The sequence below is a fragment of the Canis lupus genome, chromosome 26 (assembly GCF_011100685.1).
Source record: "Canis lupus familiaris isolate Mischka breed German Shepherd chromosome 26, alternate assembly UU_Cfam_GSD_1.0, whole genome shotgun sequence".
Taxonomy (NCBI): Eukaryota; Metazoa; Chordata; class Mammalia; order Carnivora; family Canidae; genus Canis; species Canis lupus.
The window spans coordinates 37,112,348-37,139,281 of NC_049247.1; the positions used below are offsets into that span (position 1 = coordinate 37,112,348).

Below are 26,934 nucleotides of genomic sequence, written 5' to 3' on the forward strand. Positions count from 1 at the left end.
CCCCGGCTTCTGAGCATGCCCAGTCCGCCGCTCCGGCGCCGACTTTCCGTGCGGAGCCCACTTGTCGCGGCCGCGGGAGGCGCGGGGCGCGGGGCGCGCGAGCCGGCGGGTCGGGGCCGGGGCCGGGGCCGGGCGGGGGCGGGCGGGGGCGCGGGGGGCACCGGGGGGCGCGGGGAGGGGCGAGGGCGCAGGGGGGCGGGGAGCGCGGGGGGGCGGGTCGGGGCCGGGACTGGGCGGGGGGGGGCACCAGGGGGCGGGGGCCACGGAGGGGCACGGGGAGGGGCGAGGGCGCAGGGGGGCGGGGAGCGCGGGGGGGCGGGTCGGGGTCGGGACCCGGCGGGGAGGCACCCGGGGCTGGGGGCGACGTGGGGGCGAGGGCGCGGGTGGGCGCAGGGGGGCGGGGGGCACGGAGGGGTCAGGACTGGGCGGGGGGCGGCACCAGGGGGCGGGGGCCACGGAGGGGCACGGGGAGGGCTGAGGGCGCGGGGGGCGGGGAGCGCGGGGGGCGGGGGCGCGGGTGGGCGCAGGGGGGCGGGGGGCACGGAGGGGCACAGGGAGGGGCGAGGGCGCAGGGGGGCGAGGAGCCTGGGGGGCGTGGGTCGCGACCGGGACCGGGCTGGGGGGGCACCGGGGAGGGGGGGCGCGGAGGGGGCACGGAGGGGCACGGGGGGGTTGGGTCGGGCCCGGGGCCGAGGGGGGGGCGCGGGGGTCACGGAGGGGGCGGGGAGCGCGAGCCGGCGTGTCGGGGCCGGGGCCGGGGCCGGGACGGAGCCGGGGTGAGCGGGGGCGCGGGGGGCGCGCGGGGGGCGCCTGGCGAGCGGAGCGGCGGGGCGGAGCGGGCGGGCGCGCCACTTCTGGGTGGGGAGGTGCGGGGGGCGCGCGGGAGGGCCGCCCCTCCCCCTCCCCCCTCCTCTCCCCCTCCCCTCCCCCCTCCGGGGCCTGGAGGCCGCGGGGTACGGGCCGGGCCGGGCCTGGGAGCTGCGGGGCCGCGCGGGCGGGTGGCTCAGGCCGCCCTCCGCGGGGAGCGCCTCGCACAGGTGGCCGCGCCGGGGAAGAAACTTGCCTCCCGCCGGAGCCCGGGAGCCGAGGGGGGTCCCCGACGCGCAGGTGCCTCGGGGGCGGGGCGGGGGGCGGGGCTCGGCCCGCCGCCCCCTGCGCCCCCTGCGCCCCGGGAGGTCCCGCGGGTCCCCGCCCAGCAGGCCGCCCGGCCGCCCCTCCTCCCACCTGGGCCCCGCGCCGCCGGCTGCGCACCCGGGGGCCCCGGGGGGCGGGAAAATCACTGCCGAGCTCCCCCCCAAAAAAAGTCCATCCTGAAACTGAACTGTATCTTTAGAAATACTCCTTTTGTGACAACCAAGCTGTGAGAACCGGCTCCTTACACTTGAAGGGCAAGAGGCAAACTGTGAAGAGGAGGGATCAGGACGGGGGGGGGGGGGGGGCGCAGACGGGCCGCACACAGCTGCGGTGCCACCCAGCGCCCCCCACCCGCCTGGTCCCGGCCCTGCCCGCTCAGGATTCCCCCAAACCGTGGCAATTCGGTAGCGTCTCTCTGCGGAAGCGGACTCCTCCCAGCATCCGACCAGGAGCCTCGAAGCTGCAAACATGCACTTAGTGCTCACCTGCATTCCTAGTATTTAGCTAGATCTCCACCAACTCCTCCAACTTCATGGCCCCTTTATCAGCAGCCCCCTAACGACTATTGTTGGGCGCTCGCTGCTAGAAACCAGTGCTCTCTGGCCATTCCTTAACACTAACAGGCGACAGAAAATACATGGAAATCGAATGGCAATCCAGAACTGTACTTAAGCCAAGAATGGATAGCTCCATCCCCCCCCCCAAAAAAAAAGATTCGCTTTTACTTTCAAATACACTTTTTCTACCGGAGCCAAGAGAAAAAAAGAAAAATAAAAAGGAACCCAGCTAGCCAATGGCACATTGGCACATTAACCAACCTTTAGATTCAGAGTGTCTCTGTGATTAGAAGTAGGCATGACAAAGGACCTATAATCCTAAACCTTCGTCCCCTGGTCCCCTCAGGTCATGGTCTCAGGCTCTTGGCACAGAGGATTTGAGACCATTTCTCTGCCTTCCAACAGGCACATTTTCAGAAATGCACTTAATGCAGAGCGTAATACATAAAGCGGATGATCCCCGAAGCCGTTTCATTTGTAATGAACAGAACAGGAGTGACTTACAAATACTGACAGCACTGAAACACTTCTGAATTGTTGTCTTGATTAAAACTAAATCAAGCAGAAGTGCTGTGGCTCCGTATAACAGACTCTGTTCTAAAAGAGAGCTTCTGTGACAATTTCCTTGTCCCAGGCAAAAGGCCAAATTCTTATTTAACCTATGGGGATGCTTTAACTCCATGTGAAAAGGTTTGACACTAAATGCCTTCTTCCTAAGGATCGACCTAGGGGTCCCTGAGGCCAAGACTTTATGCCTACAAATATATCAGAAGCAATGAACCGGGGGATCTTTAGACAACTGCTAAGCAGGGCTATGTTTTAAGGTACATTTGAGGCTTAAATGGAGTTATTAATGTCTTAGGGCAGCACAAACTACAGAAGATCCTTCATTTGTAGAAAGCCTATCTACATGCACAAAGGAAAATAAAAAATAGCATTTCAACCAAAACACATTCAGGCATTTTGAATAAAAGTGAAGTGTTTTCTACACGGAAATCTTTCACTCTTTGCGATGTCATACCTACCCGCGACTAAGGCTATATCCATGCTACAGTTCATTCTCGTGATACAAAAGGTATCCCATGAGGAATCCTATCCCAAGAGTCCCAAATCTGCTCTAATACATGCCAAGAAAGTAAATGGCCAAAACCTGGAACTCTTACAATGGACTCACCCTTTTAAAAGGTAATCAAGGTATAAGAATATATTTGGCTATATTAGCCTATGCTAGGAAAAGAATAATTTCCCCCTCACTTTATATGTGCAAAATCCAGAATCCCCGAGCTTTCCATTCTTGTGGTCAAATATTTTAAGTAAGTCTCTCAACGATGCTCTTGACTGGTTGTTTAGATCTTAAGGGGCCTGGTTTTCCATCTCGACATTTTGAGTGATCCCAGTCTTTTTTTTTTTTTTAATACATTTATTTTTTATTGGAGTTCAATTTACCAACATACAGAATAACACCCACTGCTCATCCCGTCAAGTGCCCCCCTCAGTGCCCGTCACCCAGTCACCCCCCCCCCTCCGCCCACCTCCCCTTCCACCACCCCTAGATCGTTTCCCTGAGTTAGGAGTCTTTATGTTCTGTCTCCCTTTCTGATACTTCCCACACATTTCTTCTCCCTTCCCTTATATTCCCTTTCACTATTATTTATATTCCACAAATGAATGAGAACATCCCAGTCTTTTTTAAAACATCTTTTGTATCGTTCTTGATAAATGCTGGAAATAGAGGTTATGCGAAAAATCGAGGTCAAATCTACCACGGGTCTCGTGGTAAACTAAAGTGGCTAAACCATGAGATCAGAGCTCAGGCACAAGGCTACTTTCTCTAGCATTCCAGAGCCAAGTCACAGCTAGCTCTTTAGCAAGTCCCAGCCCCTTAGTCCCAGCCCCTAAGAGAAGCAGGCCCACCTGTGGCAGATCGCTGCTCTTCAACTTTGCACCCACCCCTCACCACTGAAAATACCTCTTCTCATGCCTTCCTTATTCAACCTCACAACCATTTAGTGGGCATTCGATAACACAGCCTCATCCAAATACTGGCTCTTAAACAATAAAATCTGTAGAATTTATCACCCTTTACGAAAACCTTAATTAGCCTCAGAAGGACACGCCTCCAAGTGTCCATTCCACTGATGCAACATTTCCTGGAAAAGCCCCGGGGATGAAATTTTCTCCTGCCATTTCATGTACATATCTTCTTGAGTAGATAAAAAAATTAAATAATTTAAAAAGCAAAACAGAGCTGACCTTTTTAGGTGATAGAAGCCACCCCTTAGAGAAAACTGCTACAGGTAACAAGGACTCCCTACGAAATAGGGAAGTTACCAATCTAAGTTGCCCATCGTAACCAAGGCCAGAGTAAAAATAACTAACTTCCTTGAACTCTTAATCTATGACAGGCACTACTTATGTAACCTCACGGGGAGAGGTGAGGGGTCTTTATTATTACTCCCACTTACATTTGAAAAAAAGCGGAGGCCATGCATCACCCGCCTAATGAATGGCCAAGCCTGGATTCAAATCCAGCCCACAGGATACAGAGCTCAATCTCTGACTCCCTGCCCCTCACAGTCTTCTGCAAGACTTCCAATTGTTGCCAATGTGTGGATTCTCCATCCAGAGAAAGAGAACAATACCCTCAACAGTTCCTAGCCTGATTTGGGGGGTAGGGAAGGTAGAAAGAGGAAAAATTTGGAGAATCCTGAAAGAGCAGGAAAAAGAATTTTTGAAACTTCTTCTTCCCAAAATTGTCTTCACTCCAGCACCTTTATCATCCTGGTTGAAGGCGACTAACTTGCACCCATCTGTCCAGGACTGTCCTTGTTTTAAATCTAAAATCACTTGGAAAATAAATAAATAAAATAAATAAATAAATAAAATCACTTGGATTGTCGTGGTTGTAAAGCTGCAGTCCTAAGGACCCCTTGGTCCTGGGGAAGGCGGGACAGTTGGTCACTCTATTTATTTGGGGATAGCTGAACCTCCCTATTTTATAAATATTTTCAAATTCTACTTTCAAAGTTACAGATAGAAAAGTAAAATCTCAGAAGATCTAGGACAGTAATACCAATCCTTTTAGGCCCATTACAGACCCACTTACATGCTGGTCTGTGTCGGTATAGGTTAAGGAAACAATCATCCTATTTCACTGCGTAAGAATATACCACGGGAACTGTCTTGGGCTATAAAGTGGATGAGTCAGATGACAGAATTTTAATTGCACTTTGGTAAATGAGACAAAGATTCTAGGCTCTCTTTTTGGTTTACTGTTTTTATAAAAATCTGACATATTGGCTTTCAATGGGCAAAGCCCAATAATTAAAGCACCTGCTATTTGATTAACTCCTGCAGAATTAGATTATTCTTACGATTATATTTGGTAGAGGATTCAGCCATCAGGAATCCCTATTTAAATGGATAGAAGTAAAAATTCTAATGGTTTGGCTTTTTTGAAGTTAAACTTCTGTGCATGGTGTGTTCTGCATGGAAAGGGGGGAAAAAACATGAACCATTAATGATGAAAAACTTACTGCAGAGATTTGGAAAGTAATAGTGCATTGTACCATAATTGCTAATGTGCTTAGAGTTTAATACCGAATTAGTGTCATGCCTAATATCAGTTGAAATGAATTCTTATATTCCACAGCTTAAAACGATGGCATGTTATTATGGAGCCTGGAGGAGTGTTCATGAAAACCCATGCACTGTCTGCCGAAAAGAAGGCTTCTCTGAACTCTTCGGGAAGCTGCCTGTTTCCAAATAATGTTTCCAAATAATGGAAGAAATGAAATGTTTTTAAGAAGAAAGGAATTTGGTTTTCCACATTTTTTTCATGAATGGAGAATTTTAAAATGCACCCAAAACTGGAATGTAAAATGCCTTAAGCGCAAAATATTATCTTGCTACATTTTAAGCCCCGTGGGGGGAAAAAATACATGAGTATGCAACATTGTCATATCTCTCCTGTCTAATAAATTTAGTTTCTCAGTCCTATTTCAGTGATTCTTCTGGTATATAAATGTATGTTATTTTGCAAGTTAATGCATCAGTATTTTCCACAGAAAATACTTGGTCAAAAATACTTGGGAAAGTAATTTTGCATTTGAGAGCATATCTGTTATCGTGTAGCTTGGTGAAGGACAGCTCTGAAGTCAAGGACTTGAGGTTGCTTCTTATTTTAAATTGCATTTAACAGCTGGTAAAACTCAGTCATTCTCAACCTACATGTTTTGTAATCAAAACTGAAAGTAAAAACTAAAACTGCTTTTTGCTAACGGACTTGCTAAAATCAGTAAAGTGAGAAAGTGCTGAAGATGGAAGAAAGATAATAAAATCGAAGTTTGAACTGGGCTTTTACCAGTGAGTCAAATGAATGGACTAGGCAACGGGAAGACAGCGAGGCTTCTGTTCCCACGGTGAGAACGTCAGGGATCTATCTGGAAGAGAAGGACGCTGCCTGCAAGGGCAGGAACTCTTAGTAGGAAGCAGACGGAGAGCTTCATCCACATGCACGTGAATATCCCCTAACTTCAAATTCAGGAAACTCTTAATATTGTGACTTTTGTACAATCATCATGAGACGGGTATCCAGGTGATAGGCAAATGAAGTGGTGGGCCGGAAAAGCAGACGGATGTCATTTCCGGGCCAAGACATAGGACCTGCTGTTTATGAAGGCATTACCCACCGACCAAGGATACAGACCCGACCTAGTTGAGGCCCACGAGACACATATTTCCACCGTGCATTTGTAACCAAATGTAAAATTACCAGTCACCTTGCCCAGTGCGTTTTTAAAAAGATCCCATAATTTCTCCTTAGTCCAAATTGTGTTTTTTTAAAATCATTTTTCAAAGCACAGGCCTCTGATCTGGTCGGTAAGAATGCCCCATATAAATAAATAGCAAATAGGGACGTTCACCCTTTTTTGGTATTAGGCCGACTATTCAGTGTCTGTCTTGAGTCACTGCATTATGTAAGAATGTTTTTACTCAAATATCAAAGTTAATTTGGGGAGCTATTAATGGAGAATTCATCAAAGTTTTCCATAGAATACAGTACAGCCAAAATGCTAACCATCTATCTTTCTTAAAAAAGCATCTATGTTGAATACCAGCTTTAAGTGGAAAAAATGACAGGGAAATCTTCAAGACATTTATTTGTGGAATGTTAAAAGCAATTGCTGCTGTTAGGGACGTAAAGAACTTAGTGAAAATTGCTTATTTTCGCTTTGCAGCTTGCACTGGTCAGACCCTCTAACCGTGCACAGCAAGTAACATTCTCTCTGCAGTCACACAACTGAAACTCCCCTAATATAACCGCATTTCCACCTGTACTCCATTATTTAATTTAGTTACTTTCTGCCTTTATAACCAGCACTCCCAAAATACAGGGAACTTAAAGACTTAGCACTTGCCGGGGCTGGACACCCCACCCTTCCCCACCTGCAGCCAAAAATAAAAAATAAAAAACAAAATTTCAAAAAGCAGCAAAAATGTCCTTATTTTTCATTTATACTGGATATCAGAGAAATTATAGCTGAAAGCTGAAATGTACCACTGCGATTATGTAATTCCACATCCTAATTTTAAATTTAAGGAAATTTAAAGGCCACGGAAGTCAAATGACTCAGCGAGTCTAAACTCACAAGTTTAGAACCCAAGTGTGCCCACTCCCAGCATCCTGTTCTTAAAGTTACACTACTCTTTCACTTTGCATTTTGTGATTAGTGCGCACAGAAGCCTGATTCAGTTCACACCAAGTCCCAGCGCATCTGTCTCCATAGGTAATAGCTGTTAAAGCCAATTCAGAACTCTTTAATTTGCTGCTGAGAACAAAACACATCAAGAGGCCTTTACAATGTCTAATTAGTTCTATGATGCCTCTCCTTACACTCGAACTGTAAGGAACCGTTGTTAGGACCCGGAGATCTACACGACATGACAATGTGTGTGTGCGCGTACACTTGCAAATGCCTCAAAGTCAGGCCGGTGCCACAGGTGTGAAGTAGCCACGCCTTCTAATGCACCCACATTTATATCAAAGTAGAGGTGAGCATGGGAGGTGGATGCACCCCACATCTTTCCCATCCCACTTTACCTGACAAGGATTTAAATAGGAAATAGAGGCAACCTCCTTGCTTGCTTTTGCATTTTGCCAAGGACATGGCGGCTCAGTTCTACTCCCTTCGCAGGGTTTTAAAAGTCTTTGTGATACAAAGGACATCATTACCAAGACAGAGAAAATTTGTCTCCCATCCCTACAAATTCAAAGGTAACAACTTAAACCTAAAAGAACTCTCCGAATATAGATGGTTGATACTTGAGTCCCTGAAACCATGTAATGGGTTTTAGACCATTGGAGACATTTTTTAAGGTATAATCACTTGAGAATATGGCAAAGGATGATGTTGTTCACTTAATATTTCCCAAAGAGGGACTCTAAGAATTTTCACACACACACACACACACACACACACACAAAAGACAGTAAAGACCTCCTTCAAAATGCACTGAAACATATAGCACTCAAAATCTGATTACATAAGTATTATCCTAAAAATAATTTTGTGCTTTGGTATTCTCAGGATATGTTCTTTTAATCACCCATCTGTCTACACCACAAATTTTTAACAAATTACATGGCTCTCATATTCTGCAACCAGGGAATGTCCAATCGTGAGAAGTCAGAATAATTAATGAAGAAAACAGAAAAAATAAAGCAGCAGCATATGGTAACAGCTGGTGGAACAGCTAAACTCGGTGGTCAGTGCACAGCCTTGCTGGCAAGCCCATAACTCTAATTGAGAGCTCTCACCAGTCAAGTGTATACGACAACGCTGTGCTTCCTCCAAGTGTGAACTAAGGAACACTAGTTCCTCAAAAATGGGAGGCAGGGGCGTTCCACAGTCAAAAATGCTTGGAAGATACCGAGAAAAGTTGAGTAAAGCAGATTTCTTTCTGCATCATTCCAGACAACTTCCAAATTTCCAATATGTATTATTGAATCTCCAAAATAAACATAGAGTAAATACACACAGTCGATTTAAGCAGCTAGACTTTCATCGGAAGTTGAGCATGGAGTATTTATGATAGTGAATGTTTTCTTTTTAGGATTTTATTTATTTATTTGAGAAAGAGTGCACAAGCAGGGGAGGGGCAGAGGGAGAGGGAGAAGCAGGGTCCCCGCTGAGCAGGGAGCCCGACCCCGGGACTCCGGGATCATGACCGGAGCCGAAGGCAGAGGCAAGGCCGCCAACCACCGGCATCTCCCCTGGAAAGTTACGGTTCACCCAGTCCATGACCTCAGCCAATGGCACGACAGCAAACCCAAGCACATGGCAAATCTGGTGCTCACAGGAAGGACTAGGATCACCATCTGACGATCACATCTCTTCTCTTAAAATTAGGCTGGGCCACTGGATTATTGCTCGGCCTGGGAAATAGTCAAGGAAAAGTTACAATGGGACTGAGATCAGCAGAGCCCTTGATTAATAATTAATCACGTAAGTGTTACACTGACCTTTCAGTTCTTATAAATCTCCAGGCACCAAGGAATTTCATTTTAGCATTTCAGAGCTCTTCTGCCTTTGAAATCCCTCATTGAACCCCTTTCATGACCCTAAAATCTCAACCCCATCACCTCATCACTAGTGCCATCGTTTTGAATCATTAATTCAATGAAATCATGCTTCTCTCCCCAAATACCACTTCCTCTGATAATCCCTCCGAATCAGCCCCATGACATTTTCCCTTACAGAATTGACGATTTACAATTATATATTATTTTCAACGATATTTGCCGATAGCTATCTTATCATTCGATGGTAAACAAGAAAACAAGGAGCTATGCCTACTTTGTCCACCAACACCTAGAACAAGTAAGCCCGCCCTATATACTTGCCCATTGCACTAAATGAAGGAATTTGAGATCTACTTATCTAGTATCAACCACACGCCACTGCCAGTAAACAGGAAACTTGTCCCTTTCTGCCTTTTCTCCATCAAGAGTTTAAACCATCACATTGAACTAAATATCCATTGACACAATACGGAGGTGGACCTCAGAGTCTGCACCCCTCACGTGGCCATCCTCTGGAAACGGTGTGTCCTAAGCCTCAGGAACGTCGGTATGACTACCCCAAAGGGCAGCTGCCCTGCACCGCCGGTCCTGGGCAGGTCCCATGTTTGTCTACTTTTTAAATTGCACTGATTTCCTATGTTCTTTCCAGAAATATTTACCCCTGGACAGGTGCTTCAGAGGTGGGCAAAACCATCGAAACTACAACACTGTGACCAAAACCTACCTAGAACATGCGTGCACACACGTGTGTATATGTGTGTATACATAGGTGCGCACATACACAGTTAACCCCTGAAAACAACACAGGTTTGACACGCATCAAAGTTACACGTAGGTTTTTTTAATACCATCTAGGTCTGTGAATGTATTTTCTCTCCCTTATGATTTTCTTGATACACTTTCTTTTCTCCAGCTCATTTTATTATAAGAATACAGTGCAGAATACATATAACAAACAAAATACGTGTTAATCGATTGTTTACGGCATCGGTGGGGCCTCAAGACGACAGCAGACTATTACGGACTATTAGTAGTTCTAGGTTTGGGGGGAGTCAAAAATTATGCATGCATTCTCGACTGCAAGGGGGTCAGCACCCCTTACCCCCATGTTGCTCAAGGGTCAACTCTGTGCGTGTGTGTGTGTGTGTGTGTGTGTACTGAAAGCCAAGATCAATACGGTAAATACAGCTTAGAAGTGAGGACAGGTAATGAATTTCTCAGTAACAGGATAGCAAAAGGTGGCACGAAAACTATGATACGGTGATTTTCTGACAACTGATGCTGTAGCTCTCGATAATTCTGCATGTCCCTTCTGTACCTAATAAATCAAATATATCAGAGGTTTAGTGTAAAACTGTGGGGGTTTTTTATGCAGAAAAAATCCACATAGGTATCACCCTTTGAACATATTTGCTACTTAAGACCCACAATAACTGTTTTCTACCTGAATATTTCTAGGAAAACAATATTCCTGGATACCCAACCGCCTTCTCACATTGCACCTAGACAATCAGCAGAGAGCAGCATGGTGGTTGCGACAGGTGTGGTGGGTGGAGAGGGTGGGAGAAAGGAGTGAATTGTTTGGGTTTGTTTTGTGGTTTTGGGGGGCTTTTTTTTTTAGTTGAAGTAAATTGAAAAAAAAAATTGCACCTAGACAATCAACTGTCTTAATGTACTTTTAAATCACCATAATCCCAGGGCCTTTCTTACTTTTAGGCCTATAATACATTGTCTTCAAGGTTCAGTGCTCTTTTATATAACACGGGCACTGTCAATTCTCAATTTCTCTCTTCTGTTTCTTCCCAAGCTCTAGCTGCTGCTTCCAAGAAGCCGACTGCTGTATTTGGAACTGGCCTGTGTTTGAGAGTCCTTCTTAATGCTTATTTTTAAAAGCTATTAATGCCATCTGATAGTATTTTGAAAGCAGATGCTTCCAAACAAGGTGCTTGTCAGTTCAGGAGTGCTGATTGACCAGCGCCCGTGTCCTCCTCGGTCACCCCGTTGATAAAAGCTTCAGAAGTTGGTCACCTGTGGGACTCAGTGGTGGAGCCTCTGTCTTCAGCTCAGGGCATGATCCTGGGGTCCTGGGATCGAGTCCCGCATTGGGCTCCCTGAAGGGAGCCTGCTTCTCCCTCTACCTGTGTCTCTGCCTCTCTCTCTGTGTCTCATGAATAAATAAATAAAATCTTTAAAAAAAAAAAAAAAAAAAAAGCTTCAGAAGTTCAGATGGAAACAGTTCAAAGGCAAATTAATTCCCCCCAAATACTTTTCACCCAATAACTTAATTCAGAAGCTAGATAGGCTTATCTCCTTCACCTCTCATCCTCTCATCTTTTTTTTTTTTTTTTTTTGTTCTTTCTATAGAATATCAGAATTGGCTCTTCCAACTACCAGTCAACTGACTGTCAAAGCATTAACCTTTGGGTGCCAGCCATACTCTCAATGTTCAACAGCTGTTCCACTAAACCCAAAGACAGAAGTAGTAGTTTGTTAATGCAAAAAAGGAGTATTTGTCAAGTAGATGTCTCCTATAATTTCAAAAAGTTGGCAAAAGGCTTCCCAAGTTCTCCAAATTTACTGCATTGTATAGATTTTGTAATAAAGGTAAATTTTGACAGTCACCAAAACCTAAGTTGAATCTTCTGCTATGAAAACTATAAAAGGAGACTTCCTCTTCCATGGAGGAGAGTCAGATTTGGAGACAAAGACTCACAACTTTGTATACATACAGCCCACAAATTTTTATAAATGAAGCCTTTCGTGCAATTGTTTACTGCTACTTGAGAGTCTGAATGAAACCTCAGTTTCTGATTTGCAATTGCCTGAAATCTCCGGATCTTCAATAAAACGTGAATGTTAATAACTATATGAATGTAAATAACTCTCTTGACATTGCATTACTTAATCTCTCCTGGTTCTTATTCATGTTTTTCCTCCAAAGAAATAGGAGTCTCATGTTGCAGTTATCAATATACATCATCTTTTTGGATGCAGGATTTTCTAAGGAAAAAATATATATAAATTATTAATAGTAATTAAGCTTTATAAAAGAAAAATATCTTATTGAGATATGTAAACCTTTCTGTACAGTAAATATTTTATTCAGTTAAAAGAATATTTTGTAGAAAATGGGACCTAATGGAGATTTTTAATTTCTTTTTAAAAGTACAGAGTTAAGCAAATTGCTGTGAAATTTGTACTTCTCCTTTGCATGGTTTATTTCAAATATATTTCCATAAATAGCACACAGCTTCAGCAAACAGTACATTCTTCACATTTTTCCCTCAGCTATTAAGTACTAATTTGAGGGCTAAAATGAAGAAATAAAGGTACAATTGCACCCTCTACTGTTCAAATTTTCCATGTCCACATTGAGCAAAAAACATCCTGCATACAATTAACTCCTTCATTATAAAAGTAGTGGGTAAACCACGTTCGTTTCCATTTGACATTAAGTAGCAGATCTTCAAATAATTAGGCTATTTGTTGGAACTTCTTTAGTCATAGGAATGGAAACTGGACATTTACACAGTTACTGGAACCAAACTAATTCAGAAAATTGTGATTCTCATTGAAGCACTTGACATGTGAAGTATCCGTTAACTTATGCATAATAAATAGGAAATGAAAGGAAAAATACCAAGTCACTCAAAGCCAACCACTGGCATACACTTCGAATAGCATATATAAAGTATACCCGGGGTTTTTTTTCAATCTAGAAATTAAAATAAACATTAACGTTACTCTGAAACTGCACGTTGAAGTCCTAAAAAATTCGTCCTGAGATCTTATTTTTTTCAAAGCTGTACAATCAGCCAAAATTAATAGCTTGTTTGTTTCCTTCCTTTCAACCTAGTTCCCTTGCCTTAATTCGACAGTTGTTTGATATTTATTCAGGAGATTTTTATCAATTTCTTCTTCTATTGATAAAGAATTAGCTTGTTGCTGGCAAACCCTCTCACTAAGAACAATTAGAAATGCTAGTCTCCCCCCACTACCAGCAAAAAAAAAAAATTTAAAGCAAAAATTCCTTAAAGTTTTGCAATAGGGTTTGAACGGCTAACATTTCAGAGAAGAACAAGATCCAGAGAGGTAAACCCAACGTTCAGTGTCCTTTTGGAGGCATTTATGAATTACCAATACTCCTAAAGGGGATAAAAGAGTACAAATTAGAAACAGAGAAGCTAAGAAGCTGACAAAAGCTTCTAAATGTCTCATGGGGCCAGAGGGACAGAAATTGGAGTTCAGGCCCAACCAGTTCAAAACTGGAAACTATAAAAGAAATAGAAATTTTAGGACTGAAAAAATTCGGTAACTGCGTTTTAATAATTCTGTAGTTGTATTTAATGGCAGGGGACAAAATTACTAGACTAGAACATAAATCCAAAGAAAATAGAATAAAAAGAAAAAAAAGAATTAAAAAGAAACACAGGAAGGAAGAAAAGGATAGGAGATGTGAGATCATAAAGAAAAGGTCAAACTATATGTAATTGGAGTCCCAAAAGGAGAGGAAACATGGAATGGGACAAAAGCAGGATTTGAGGAAGTAATGGCTATGAATTTTTCAAAACTGATGAAAGATCTATCAAGCCATGATTTCCAGAGGCACCATAAGCCACTAGCACAATAAATACGAAACACACCAGACAGAAACACAAACACGTACAACCCTAGGTATATCATCGTAAAACCTCTTATAGTCAAAAATAAATTCCGAATAGCAGATGGATAAAAATGCTTATCACCTTCAGAGGAGCAACAATAAGATTACAGTCGACTCTTCAGTGGAAACAACGAAAGCCATAAAACAACAGAGGAGTAACCTCAAAGGGCTGGAAGGAAATAAAACCACCAACAGAGAATTCTATACTTGGTCAAAATAGCCTTGGCGAGTAAAGGCAAATAAATACATTTTCAGGGAAACTAAAACTAGAGAATTTGTCACCAGCAGATGCATTCTAAAGAAAATACTAAAAGATTCTTTGGGAAGAAAGAAAATGAAAGTAGATGAATGCAAACAGGTATAAGGGGAAAACTATTACAGAAAGGAAAAATATGGAGTTTGTATGAATGGAGTTAAATCTATATTAAACATTGTTTAATGTTGCTGCATTAAACAATGAAAACATCTCACATCAATAACAGGAAAGAGAGGAGGGGATCAAAAGGGGTAAAGGGGTTGTTGGGCATAGCACTGTCTGAGAAGTAACAAAAATATTAATTTATCTTCAATTTTGCTAGAAGATGCATTGCATGTTGTAATTTATAGAGTAAGCAACAATAGAAATAAAACACAGAATTGAAAATCTGATGGAGGAAAAATGAAATAGAAAATAGAAAAGGGGACGCAAATAGTACGATGATCGATTTAAGCCAAAATGTACCAGTAATTAAACTGATGAACAGATTAAATATGCCAATTACTAGACAAAGATCACCTGGCTAGATTGCAAAATACAAGTATATACATCTTATAAGAAACAATTTTATAGAAGGGAACAAAAAAGACAGAGTAGAAAATGTGAATACAGACCAAAAGAAATCTGATGTAGCTCTACTAATACCAAAGAATATTTTAAGAAGTATTATTTTTTAAATTTATTTTAAGAAAATAAATACCACTAGATATGCAGAGGAACATTTCACAAAACAAAAAGATAAATTCCATTTATAATCAGAATGGGATTATAAATCTACATTTATATGTTCTCAGTAATAGCCTCAAAACATGAAAAATAAAAATTCATAGTGCTAAGAGGAAATACAAATTCAAAAAATTTTTTAAAGACTTTTAATTTATTTATTCATGAGAGACACACAGAGAGAGAGGCAGAGACACAGGCAGAAGGAGAAGCAGGTTCCCTGTAGGGAGCCCGATGTAGGACTCGATCCCAGGACCCCGGGATCACGACCTGAGCAGAAGGCAGATGCTCAACCACCGAGTTCCCCTAGGAGTTTCTGTTGTTTGCCTTTTAACTCTTAAGAGTATCTTTTAAAAAATTAACTATTTTATTTATTATTTTTTTAAGACTATTTGAGAGAGAGAGTAAGCAAAAGAGAGAGCACAAGCGGGGAGATGAGTGGAGGGAGAGGGAGAAGCAGGTTCTCCACTGAGCAGCAAGCCTGTCATGAGGCTCGATCCCAGGACTCCAGGATCATGACCTGAGCTGAAGGCAGATGCTTGACAGACTGAGCCCCCCAGGTGCCCGAAAAGTAGACTATTTTTATTTTTTTATTTTTATTTATTTTTTTAAAGATTTATTTTTATTTATTTATTTATGATAGGCAGAGAGAGAGAGAGAGAGGGGCAGAGACACAGGCAGAGGGAGAAGCAGGCTCCATGCTGGGAGCCTGACACGGGACTCGATCCCGGGACTCCAGGATCACGCCCTGGGCCAAAGGCAGGAGCAAAACCACTGAGCCACCCAGGGATCCCCAAAATAGACTATTTTTAGAGCAGTTTTAGGTTCACAGCAAAATTGAGCAGACAATCCATATCGCCTCTTGGTCCCACATTCTCATGGCCTCCCCTGCTTTCAAAATCCTGAATCACACTTGTATGTTTGTTATCACGGATGAGCCTACACTGACATGTCATCATCACCCAGAGTCCATAGCTGACGTTAGAGTTTGCTCTTGGGTTGAACATTCTGTGCGTTCTGACAAATGTGTAATACCAGGTATTCAGGGGATCCCTGGGCTGCGCAGCGGTTTAGTGCCTGCCTTTGGCCCAGGGCGCGATCCTGGAGACCCGGGATCGAATCCCACGTCGGGCTCCCGGTGCATGGAGCCTGCTTCTCCCTCTGCCTGTGTCTCTGCCTCTCTCTCTCTCTCTCTCTGTGACTATCATAAGTAAATTAAAAAAAAAAAAATACCAGGTATTCACCTTAATGATGTCTCCTGATCAAAAGACTCTCCTGATTTTAATGTGGTTCTTTTCCTGAATTTTTTTCCTCATGGTGGGTGCTTCCTGCATCTTATTTAAGACGTCCTTACTCATATTAACCTTCTGTACACTGACCTTGCTAAGCTCACTTATTCTAATCATTTATCTTAAACTTATATATAGATTTAGAAATTATCCAAAGATACATAAAGACAGACTCTCTCTGTGTCTTTCATGAATAAATAAAATGAATAAATAAAATCTTAAAATGAATAAATAAAATCTTTAAAAAAAAAGATACATATAGACATAGAACTTATCCAAAAGTATGTAATCTTCTTTTCTAATCTTTATGTATTTTATTTCTTTTTCATGCCTTATTTCAATGTCCAGGGCCTCAATTATAATGTTGAATAGGGGTAGTAATAATGGGCATCCATTTCTTTTTTCCCCCTGATATCAGGGGGAAATCTTTCAATATTTCATCATTGACTATAAGGTTTCTTGTAGATTTTTTCGTAGATATTCCTTATCAAATAAGAACCTTTTTATGTTGAATTTTGACAGATTATTTTAAAATCATGAATAGATTAATCTTATCACATCCTTTTTGTATCTATTGAGATGACTATTGTTATTGACTCCTTGCTTAATTCCTCCACAGCCTGGAGGAGATCAAGCAGCAGTGTCACCAGGGACAATTTACTGAGAAAGTCAACTCTTATTGAGAATCGTTTCTGAGCATGTCTGATCTTTACAGAGCCAGGGCTCCCATTCGAGAAGGTACTTTCCCTGTGATTGCACTAAACACAAACATCAGGTATCGAAAAGAGGTGGAAAACAGGTGAAAATTCTTGAAGAGCCACGAAGAAGGTGGGGTAATCCCACCCCATCCTACCGCACCCGCATGACAATGACAACCCCTTCAATATCTACCTAGGCCAGTCTCAGCACCCACGGCTCCAAGAGTTTCCTTCTGTTCCCTAGTCAACTACTCGAAGCTAGTGAATTCAAAGGTGCTAAGTATTTGATGCGTGACTTTGTTGGCTCAGTTTCCCCATCCCATCACTGTCTGAGCAGGGGACTTTATCTGAGCAGGAGTTGACCATGTGTGATGCAGAGTCAAGAGGACAAGAACAGAAGACACTTGGGCGTGGGACAACAGTGGAGTTGTCACGAAGCTATGGGATGGAGTGGGGAGGAGTGTTTATAATGTGCGAGTCAAGGGGTTGGAAGGAGAAAATGAGATTTGTGAGCATCTCCACTTTGCCCATGTTTTAAAAATCCAAAGTTCTTTCAACTAATCTTGTGCTTGTTGACTTGTTCATGTGACCCTGCAATGAAACTGGGTTCTGGCTTCCTAAGAGTACAACGAAAACAGTCACCTGCAGGAATTATGTTATTTCTATTATTGTCGTATCTGACATTTATTGAATGCTTATTACCATAGCGCCTTATGAGTGTTAAGCGCCAAGTGCTGGGCTAAGTGCTTCTCATAGACAATCTCAAGCTTCACAAATGTATGAGGTTTGGTATCAGTGTTATTGTCTTCATTTTAAAGGTGGGAAATGGGGAATGATGAGCAGTTAAGTGGCTTGACAAAGGCCACAGAGCTAGTGAGTACAAGACCTGGGCTTCAAACTCAAGAAGTCCTGACTCCAGAGCCACTGGTTTCATAAATATGCTCTGACGCTCCGGCAATTGTTATGATGACAATAACGGAACTTTTCTGAAGACCTAGTCTGCACGCCCAGATATGCCCATCTCCAAAACCCATGCTTTGGCAATCTGTCCTGCCACTGTCTTCTCAGGATTGGACCGCCCTCGCCCCCAGAAAGGTCATAGTAACAATCACCATAATGTAGACTTAGTTTTAATTCTTAAAAGCACAACCCTGTCCCCACTCTGAGTTCAGGAACCAGCTTCCCCGGAGTGGGGCTTCTCCACTATGACTTGCATCGACCAATTAAGCTAATGACATAACTATGTAGCATCAACTCCTCTGCCAGCATTTAAATTTTAGTCTAGGGCCACCTGGGTGGTGAAGTTGGTTAAGCTACCGATTCTGGGTTTCAGCTCAGGTTGTGATCTCAGGGTCGTGAGATTGAACCTCACGTCGTCATGGGGCTATGTGCTCAGTAGGGAGTCAGCTTGGGATTCCCTCTTCCTCTCCCTCTGGCCCTCCTGCTCATGTGCCCACTCTTTCGCTCTCTCTCTCTAATAAATAAATCAATCTTAAAAAATAAATAAAAATAAATAATTTTCAGTCTAAACAAGTGTGAAACTTAGAAAAGTTTGGAAAAAATAAATCATTTTAAGGAACTTACTCTACACCTTATTCTTCCATAGGGTGAAATGTTGAGGTTCTCTTTGCTAGTTTTGTAACCCCCCTGATGCCTTCTATGTAATTGCATTTTAAAAACAGAAATACGTTACTCAAAGCTAGAATTCTCCATGGACTGGTTGTTGTTTTTTTTTTTTCCTCTGAAAATTTAATGGAGAAATTCATGTGTGTGTATGTGTGGTTAGTTCCAGATGAGGTTTTAGTTCGGGATGAGAAAAATTCTCAAGACTAGGACTTATTGTTAAGAGCTAAAGCTCAAAGGAGCAAAATAACATATTTGCAATTAGAAAAAATGAAGTTGTTTTTTTTTTAATGCCTGTTTCTTAAATATCCTTCTGCTAAAAAGTATTTAAATTTTGTTACATCATTTTTACTGTACTCAGCTTTGGAGACTGTAAGTTGGACTCAACATAAAACAGTACACTAAAGAGAGCCGTTATAAATAACTTCATCTCACCAAGAGGTTGAAAAGAGTCAGCTGCCAACACACAAACCCACAAACCACCAACTTTTCCAAACTTCAGTTCCACGATGTCTCAATATATTCAAAAGCAAAAAAAAAAAAAAAAAAAAAAACAAACCTTACATGAACTACTGAACACCACCAAGCTGTGTGGTCCTCCAGGGTTACCAAACTTTAAACTCCTATCTTGTAGTTCACATTTTCTATAAACTACTCGGATTTTGAGCCAAAAGCTTTAATTTGCTTTCCTTTTGAAAAAGAAAGATAACTTTTTAACGTTACTTGTGAAGATTAAAATCTAGGATGTAAGGAAATGGAAAGAAGGCCCATACATACACGTCTTGGCAGTCGTTGGGGGGGGGGGGGAGGTTGATTGCAGGACGCTAAGGACGTGCACTTCTAAAGATGGCAATGGTCCAAGATACCACAGAAATAGCATTCCTAGTGATGAAGATAATTAAAAAGGGCCAGTCGCACAGATCCCAGGCGCCTCCACTTTGCCAGGGCAAACCCGCCTTCTAGAAGTCTGCCTTAGAGTCCCATATGCGCCTGAATATGTTTACTTGTAGAGAGTATCACAGCCCATACCCACTATTACAGGGGCACAGTGATTACTGATTGGAATTAGGAGGCAGGAGCGGGGTAGAGAATCATTAAGATAAAAATAACTACATTGTCATGATTTTAAATATCATCTACTAGTCCTTCAAAAAAGTCATCAAAGGGCTGTCAATCCGTCCAAGCCTTTTATCTACCCACTGCCAGAAAACACGGTACAAAACGTTGTGGAAAAAGAACTCGTTGGCCTTCTCCTCGCAGGGCAAAAATCTCTAAATTGAAAACAGAAATATCATTGATTAAGCATTCAGGGGTACAATTGATTTCAGATGAAGCAATGATCTCCACCATTTCGGTTGCTATTAGGGCCTGACTCATAAACACAGCTTCACACTCACCAAATCAAACCCAGGGGGACGCGGAGCAGGGTCCAGGCCAGGTGAGTGCGAAACAAAAGTGCACGTTTTGCATTGCAAATAACTGTCTCTTCAATATTTTATTTGGGGAACTTTCTTCTGAAAGCTTCTGAGTGGAGAAAATGGCCAAAAAAAAAAAAAATTGTGCACATCTGTTTATGTATTCAGGAAAAGAATATTCAAACCGGGCATTAGTCCATGGGAAAGCCTGCACGACATAATCCAGCCCACCAAACACACTGTTCGTTTATTAATAAGAAAATTCCAGGTTAGATTCTTGCCAAGAGATGTTTCCTTTTCCAAAAATTATCTTTGGCTATATTTTACATTTGATTTACTCTCGTTGGTGCATAAAAGAAATAAAAGGACTATTGTCCAATATTGGTGGTTGGAATTTGTCTGAACTCTGGTGAAAGGAATATAAATCTACTCATTGAAATTGTTTTGAGAAATAATTTATAAAACGTAGTGATTGCCTTTTACTTTTACTGTGCTATAAAATCCATATTTATTTTGTTATAAACTATTTGGAAAATGTCCTGCAAATAAGCATGATTCAATAAAACCCATATCTTATTTTTATCACCAATAATAGTAGTTTGCATTTCAGGTATTGCTTTTTTACTTATTAAAGTGCTGTTGCATCCACTAATGGACTCACACGGGTTAATTAGGGTTATTACTTATTAGTGGTGTTATCATCCTGGACTGATTTCTCTTAGGCCTTGCGAACGTGCTAATTTGAAGGCTTTTACATAGAAGCATTAAAAAAAGCACAACTTTGCCATGTGGGTTAAATTATGTTTGTTCCTCATGTAAGACTGTAAGGAGTTAGATAACAGGCCAGTGTGTTCTGGAGAAATTATCAAAGAAACGAATTCTTAGTTTATTCAGAACAGAGGGTTTGGACAATGAACGCAAAAACACCACCAAAAAGCCATAAACGGCATCATTTTTTTTTTCCAAGTAAGGGCCATTTAGAGCTAAACAAGGATAGACATATGTATTCATACATCTCAAATAGGACCTACTTTCAGATGGTGGAAGGGAAAAAAAATTGTGAATGTGTAAAAAAAAAAAAAAAAAGGCTATAAACACAGGGCGCCTGGGTGGCTCGGTCAGTGAAGCATCTGCCTTCGGCCCAGGTCATGATTTCAGGGTCCTGGGATTGAGCCCCACATGGGGCTCCCCGCTTAGGGGGGAGCCTGCTTCCCCCTCTCCCTCCACCCTTCACCCCTGCTCATGCTCTCACTGGCACAGTCTCTCTCTCTCTTCCAAATGAATAAATAAATAAATAATCTTTTTTTTTTTTTAAAGGCTTTAAACACTTTTGCGGTTTTGGAGTGGAGAACAAATAACATGTAGAGAAAGTGAAAGCATGTAAAAATGTTGAAGTAGCAACTAAAAAGGATCTCCTACAACCTGAAGCCAATTACAGGTAAGGAAACCAGAACTTTCCGTAAATGGGAGTGACGTGCTTAACTGAGCCCATGCTAGCCATATGGGCCCTTCTGAAGTCTATTTTAATGCTTATCAAGCAAGAATTATGTTATTACAAAAATTAAATACATTGAGGAGGACAAGTCCCAAAACTCCATACCCACTTACAGTTGGTAAGTATCCTGTCTGGCACAGAGTATGCAAAACACCGCGTGGAACGGTAAAAAGCCTAACAGAGAAGATGGAATTTTTTTATTATCAGCAGTGACCGCGGCAGAAACATTTAAATACCTTTCTATATGGTGTTTGGAGCTTGGAAGTTAAAGCAAAATCGTGAAGGGGGCGCCTGGGGGGCTCCGTGGGTGAAGTGGTTGCCTTCGGCTCAGGTCATGACCTCAGGGTCCTGGGATCGAGCCCAGGGGTGGGGGGTGGGAAATGACCTGCTTCTCCCTTTTCTCCAGATTATTCTCGCCCTCTCAAATAAGTAAATGAAATCTTTTTTTAAAAAAATCAAACTAGGGGGATCCCTGGGTGGCTCAGCGATGGAGCATCTGCCTTCGGCTCAGGACGTGATCCTGGAGTCCCAAGATCGAGTCCCGCATCGGGCTCCCTGCATGGAGCCTGCTTCTCCCTCTGCCTGAGTCTCTGCCTCTCTCTGTGTGTCTCTCAGGAATAAATAAATAATATCTTAAAAAAAATCAAACTAGTACATAATTCTGACCACCTAGAAACGCAGTGTTTCCAATAACAAGACGGGCAGGAGCCAAATGTGAATAAAGGGGCATCACTGTCAGAGGACCCAGGGAATGAGGCAGCACGGCGGGGGGCCGAGGGGGGATCCCTGGCATGAGATGCCCCTCCACGGGCCTGTGCGCCGGAGGCCGCGTCTCCACCACCTGCGGCGCCGCCCTCACTGCTGCTGCCACCGCGGCTGTGAGCGTGGACCTGTGCGGGCTGCTGGGGGCTGAGCAAGGGCACCAATGCCCACACCTCAAAGAGGGGGTGAGGATGGGCACCAATGCCCACACCTGCCCCCCTCTGGGCACCACCTGAGTCACCCCCGCGCCCCCCGCCCAGGGCTCCCAGCAGCCGGGCCTCCGCTCCCGGGCAGCAGGTGCACGGCGCCTGCCAGCAGGTGCACAGGTGGCCGGCCTGGGACGCGGAGGCCATGCCCTCCCCGGGGCCTGCGTCCAGGGGCGCATCTCTGCGAGGGGCAGCAGGTGCACGGGTGGCCGGCCTGGGATGCAGCAGCCGTGCCCTCCCTGGGGCCCGTGGCCGGGGGAGCATCTCCGCAAGGGGCAGCAGGTGCACGGCGCGTGCCAGCAGGTGCGCTGGCGGCCGGGGGAGCATCTCCACGAGGGGCAGTGGAGCCAGAGGCCACGGCTCCCCTGCCAGGTGCGGAGACACCGGGATGGGCGCGCCCTCACTCCTGCTCCCGCAGGGCCCGGACGCCCTGGGGTCCCGCTGGGGCCCCGCCTCGCCACCCCCCGGCCAGGACCGGGCCCCCGGGCCGCAGGAACACTGCCGCCCCAACGTGGGCCACGCGCATGGTCCCTGTCGCGCGTCCGTGTGCTCCCCGCTGCGCCGTCACCCTCCCCTGGTGGGCTCCGCGCTCCTGCTCTCCGGTTTACTTGCACGGCTGGCGTCCTCTCTCCGCCGTGCCAACGTGGCAGCGGGGGCCGCGGGCCCTTGACACCGGCTCCAGGGACGCAGGGGCGGCAAGGGGCAGGCCCTGGCACGGAGGGCCGGGGCCTGCGGTGCGCACCCCCCACATTTGGGGCTGAAAATTATGTGCAGGGTCCCCGTGAGGCCGGTCGGCCTTAAACCCGAGAGTCAGTTGTGTTTCGCGTCCAAACAAATCTGCAAGCTCCCTGTAGCTCATGAGCCGCCACCCCAGGCCCGTTTCTGGAAAACCAACTGGGGTTACTCCTCGGCGCATCAGGGCCCATCAGTCACCATCCCCGACGCCGCAGGATGTGCCCTGCACCGGTCCCGGGCTTTGCAGGAGTCCCCTTCCGTGCTCTGCACAAGAACCCCTGCAGGGACAGTCAACGACGCTCACTGCCTCCTTTTAGGCTCAAATAAGTGGCCAGAGTTGGGATTCCATCACCCGCGTGCCCAGGCCTCAGCCACCCACCCCACCATCCCTCTCCAAGCGCGTCAGTGCACGTCCTGGACGCCCGGCCGTGAGACTCCCACCTCCCAACAGGATCGGCCTAAGGACTGAAAATTAGTCCCAGGAAGGAAACACCCTGCATTCCCTGTGAAAAAAACACTGCTTTCCTTTTTTTTTTTCTACTGCCTTGCCACCCTTGCCCACCTGCAGGACTGACCCTTGGTGCCGCCGTGGACTCTGCCGGGCCCGAATCCCACAGGTGGCACCACCCGAACAGCCGTCTTCGTTCCCACTGGGCTGACGGCCTCGTGGCGGCCAGTGCACCTTGCGGTGGCATCTCTGGAGGCTTCAGGACCGTCGGCCAAGGTGACAGCTGAACTCCTGAGAACCCGGGATGTGCTCCCCAAGTGAAAAACGCAGAAATCATTTTTCTTTCCCGGGCAAGATTCAGCCCAAAGTCTTTACAATTACCTCATTCCCATCCCGATCGTGCCCCGGGCTTTCTGTAGAGTCAAATGACGATTGCTGTTGGGCATCATTCAGCCACAACATGCCCCAACCGTGCCCCCCACGGCCCCCCACCTGTCCCCCCACCTGCCCCCCCCCCCCGCCTGCCCTCCTGTGTTCTTTTTCAGAATTTGTCTCGGGTGCTGGTGCCACCGCCCCCAGGGAGGCGTAGTACCCACCGCGGGACACACCGCTGGGTGGAAGGGTGGCTCTAGGGCTTCCGTGGCCACGCAGGCCTCTACAACTTTCCAACATTAAGTCTTAAACATGGGGGGAGGGGTTTAAACCATTAATATGTATTTAGATTATAAATTAGCCCACAAGATAACGAGTAAGTCGCTTCTGGCATATGGATTGATGAACCCTATGAACCCTTTAAAATATTTCGTGACAAAGACCAGAGTAACACAGAAAAGATTTTATGACGGGATATTTAGTTTATATTTTTTTATGATTTTATTTATTCATAGAGACACAGCTAGAGAGAGAGGCAGAGACCCAGGCGGAGGGAGAAGCAGGCTCCATGCAGGGAGCCCGACGTGGGACTCGATCCCGGGTCTCCAGGATCACGCCCTGGGCCGAAGGGGGGGCGCTAAACCGCTGCGCCACCAGGGCTGCCCGGGATATTTATTTTAAAACACATAATCATCAAGTTTTACAGAAGATCATGAGCACAACGGTGGAACTGCATGTGTGCATGTGGACAAGGGCAGAGGGAAAACCTGGGAAATGAAACCACTCCCTGAGGACGGCGGGACCAACAACCTTAAAATCTTTCCCCTACCATGGTTCCTAAATAACCTTTTTTGAAATATATGCCTACAATTTTTTTTTGAGATTTTATTTATTTATCCATGAGAGACACCGAGAGATGCAGAGAGAGAGACACGGGCAGAGGGAGAAGCAGGCTCCATGCAGGGAGCCTGACGTGGGACTGGATCCCGGGACTCCAGGATCACGCCCTGGGCTGAAGGCAGTGCTAAACCGCTGCACCACCCAGGCTGCCCTGTGCCTACAATTTAAATAAAAGACTGTATAGTAGTATTCCTTCTAAGTGTTCAGATTCAGAATTCTAGCAGGTTCTAAGCATGACCTAGAAGGATTTTTTGATCACTACTGTGAATTTTACTATTTCACCAAGCAATAAAAATAAGTAAAAGTAAGCATATAAAAGTGGTTTAAGAGATGATTTTTTTCCAAGAGTAAAAATGTCTTTTTTAAAAATAATATATGTCCCTTTTCCACAACAAGAGCTACAAAATAAACGCACTAAAATATTATAGCGCGGCCCTAATAATTTCCTTAAGTGTTTCTTTGGAAGCACATCAGCTAAATCCATCCCCAGACATTCAGTTTCCGAGACTTCGTTTTTTATTTTACGTTTTAATGGCATAATAACCAGGCTCTCAAACTCAATTCAGTTTTCAAAGTCGTTCCTTTGAAATGAAATAATTTAGGATTTTCTTAAGGGCTGTCCTTTTGGAGGACGGCACGATGCTTGAGAAATTGGCATTGAGAGCCTCTCCCCAAAGTCCCCCCTCCCCGGGGCTTCCGAGGGAGCTGGGACCGCTTGACGTGTGTGGGGACCAGCTCAGGGCCCCTCATCGACAGCCCTACGGATGGGAGCCTCCAGTCCCTGTGTTCTGGAAAACGAAGCCCTGCTGCTGGGTCTCGTCCAGGCAAGGCCCCCTGCCCCATGCCTGCCGAGCTCTGGTCAATGGGGCGAGGCTGGGTTGAGGTCGGCATGGCCTGTACCAGGGGGCAGGGGGACCAAACAGCAAGCAAAGCAGATGCTGACCCCAGCCTCGTGGAGTTTATGCTACAAATGGTCAGACAGGTGCTTAGGCGGCCAATCAAAAGGGTAGAGGAGGTGCTTTTAGCAAGTGAAAAAAGTCCAAAGGCCTGTGGTTCCTGCCCCTGAAGTCCAATGGGGAAACAGGCAAAGGTGGGAAACTGGCCCCCTGTACAATGGCTGGCACCCTGAGACCAAGTAAATGTGCCAGGGAAGCAAAAGGGGTGAACTTCAGCCTATAACCCATAACCTATGGAGTATTACAAGCTACGCACATCTCGCAGGCCTCTCTTGGCGGACTAGAAATGTTAAAGGAAAATATTGACCAAGCACTGATCTTTGACCAAGTATCAGGAAACTCCTACTGCAATGGCTTTTCACGTCTTAGAAGGTCCCACACATCCTTGAGAATATGATTAAACTGAGTAGTGCTCTTCCCTGACAAAAGTATTTGGATGCACAAGACTTTGCAACCGTTGCAAGAAGAAATGTAGATTTATTAGAGCGGGAGACAAAATTCTTCTTAGGAGGGATCAAGACTATCTGCTTAGCAAAAGCATTATTATTATTTTTTTTTTGTAATGGAGTGCAGAGTGCAGATTAAAAGAAAAAGCATGAAAGAACACAATTTGTCTGCAAAAGAAAATAAGCAGATTACTTATTCCGGTATTTGAGGAGATAAAGGAGAGAAGTGGGTGCCCCAGTAAGATTGCAGGTGGCAGGGACTCCAGATGCCAGGAAAACTGATAGGAAATATCCAATATATTGAGTAACAAGAGTTTGAAAAATACACACAACAGCATTTATCGAGTGCTTGGTTTTAAATTACCCCAAATTTTTAATAAAACTGAACTACTTACACGGCCGCGCATCGGTGATACTCTGGAGAAATTTTTAAACATCCGAATGAAGAAAATTTTAAGACCCTGTAGCGTGTCCATTACAACATACGGTGGAAACGGAATAGCAGGTGAAGTAGTAGAGTTGCAAGGAACCCAGAGTCAGGAGTGATCAGGAAATGATAAGTCTCCCAAGAGCCTCCTGAGATGCGGAGAGCGTGCTAGGTTTGGGGGTTCCAGCCAAGCTTGCTGAAACTCCAAAGGAACACCCTCGGGGGTTCAATTTGAAGACGCCCA

At 44.8% G+C, this 26,934-nt stretch overlaps 1 protein-coding gene across 1 annotated transcript in view; it reads right to left on the minus strand.

The window, feature by feature from the left end:
- The window catches only part of PRKG1 (protein kinase cGMP-dependent 1), a 1,199,428-nt gene that overhangs the window by 1,115,703 nt on the left and 56,791 nt on the right, over positions 1–26,934 (minus strand). The gene's annotated exons all lie outside the window — the stretch shown is intronic.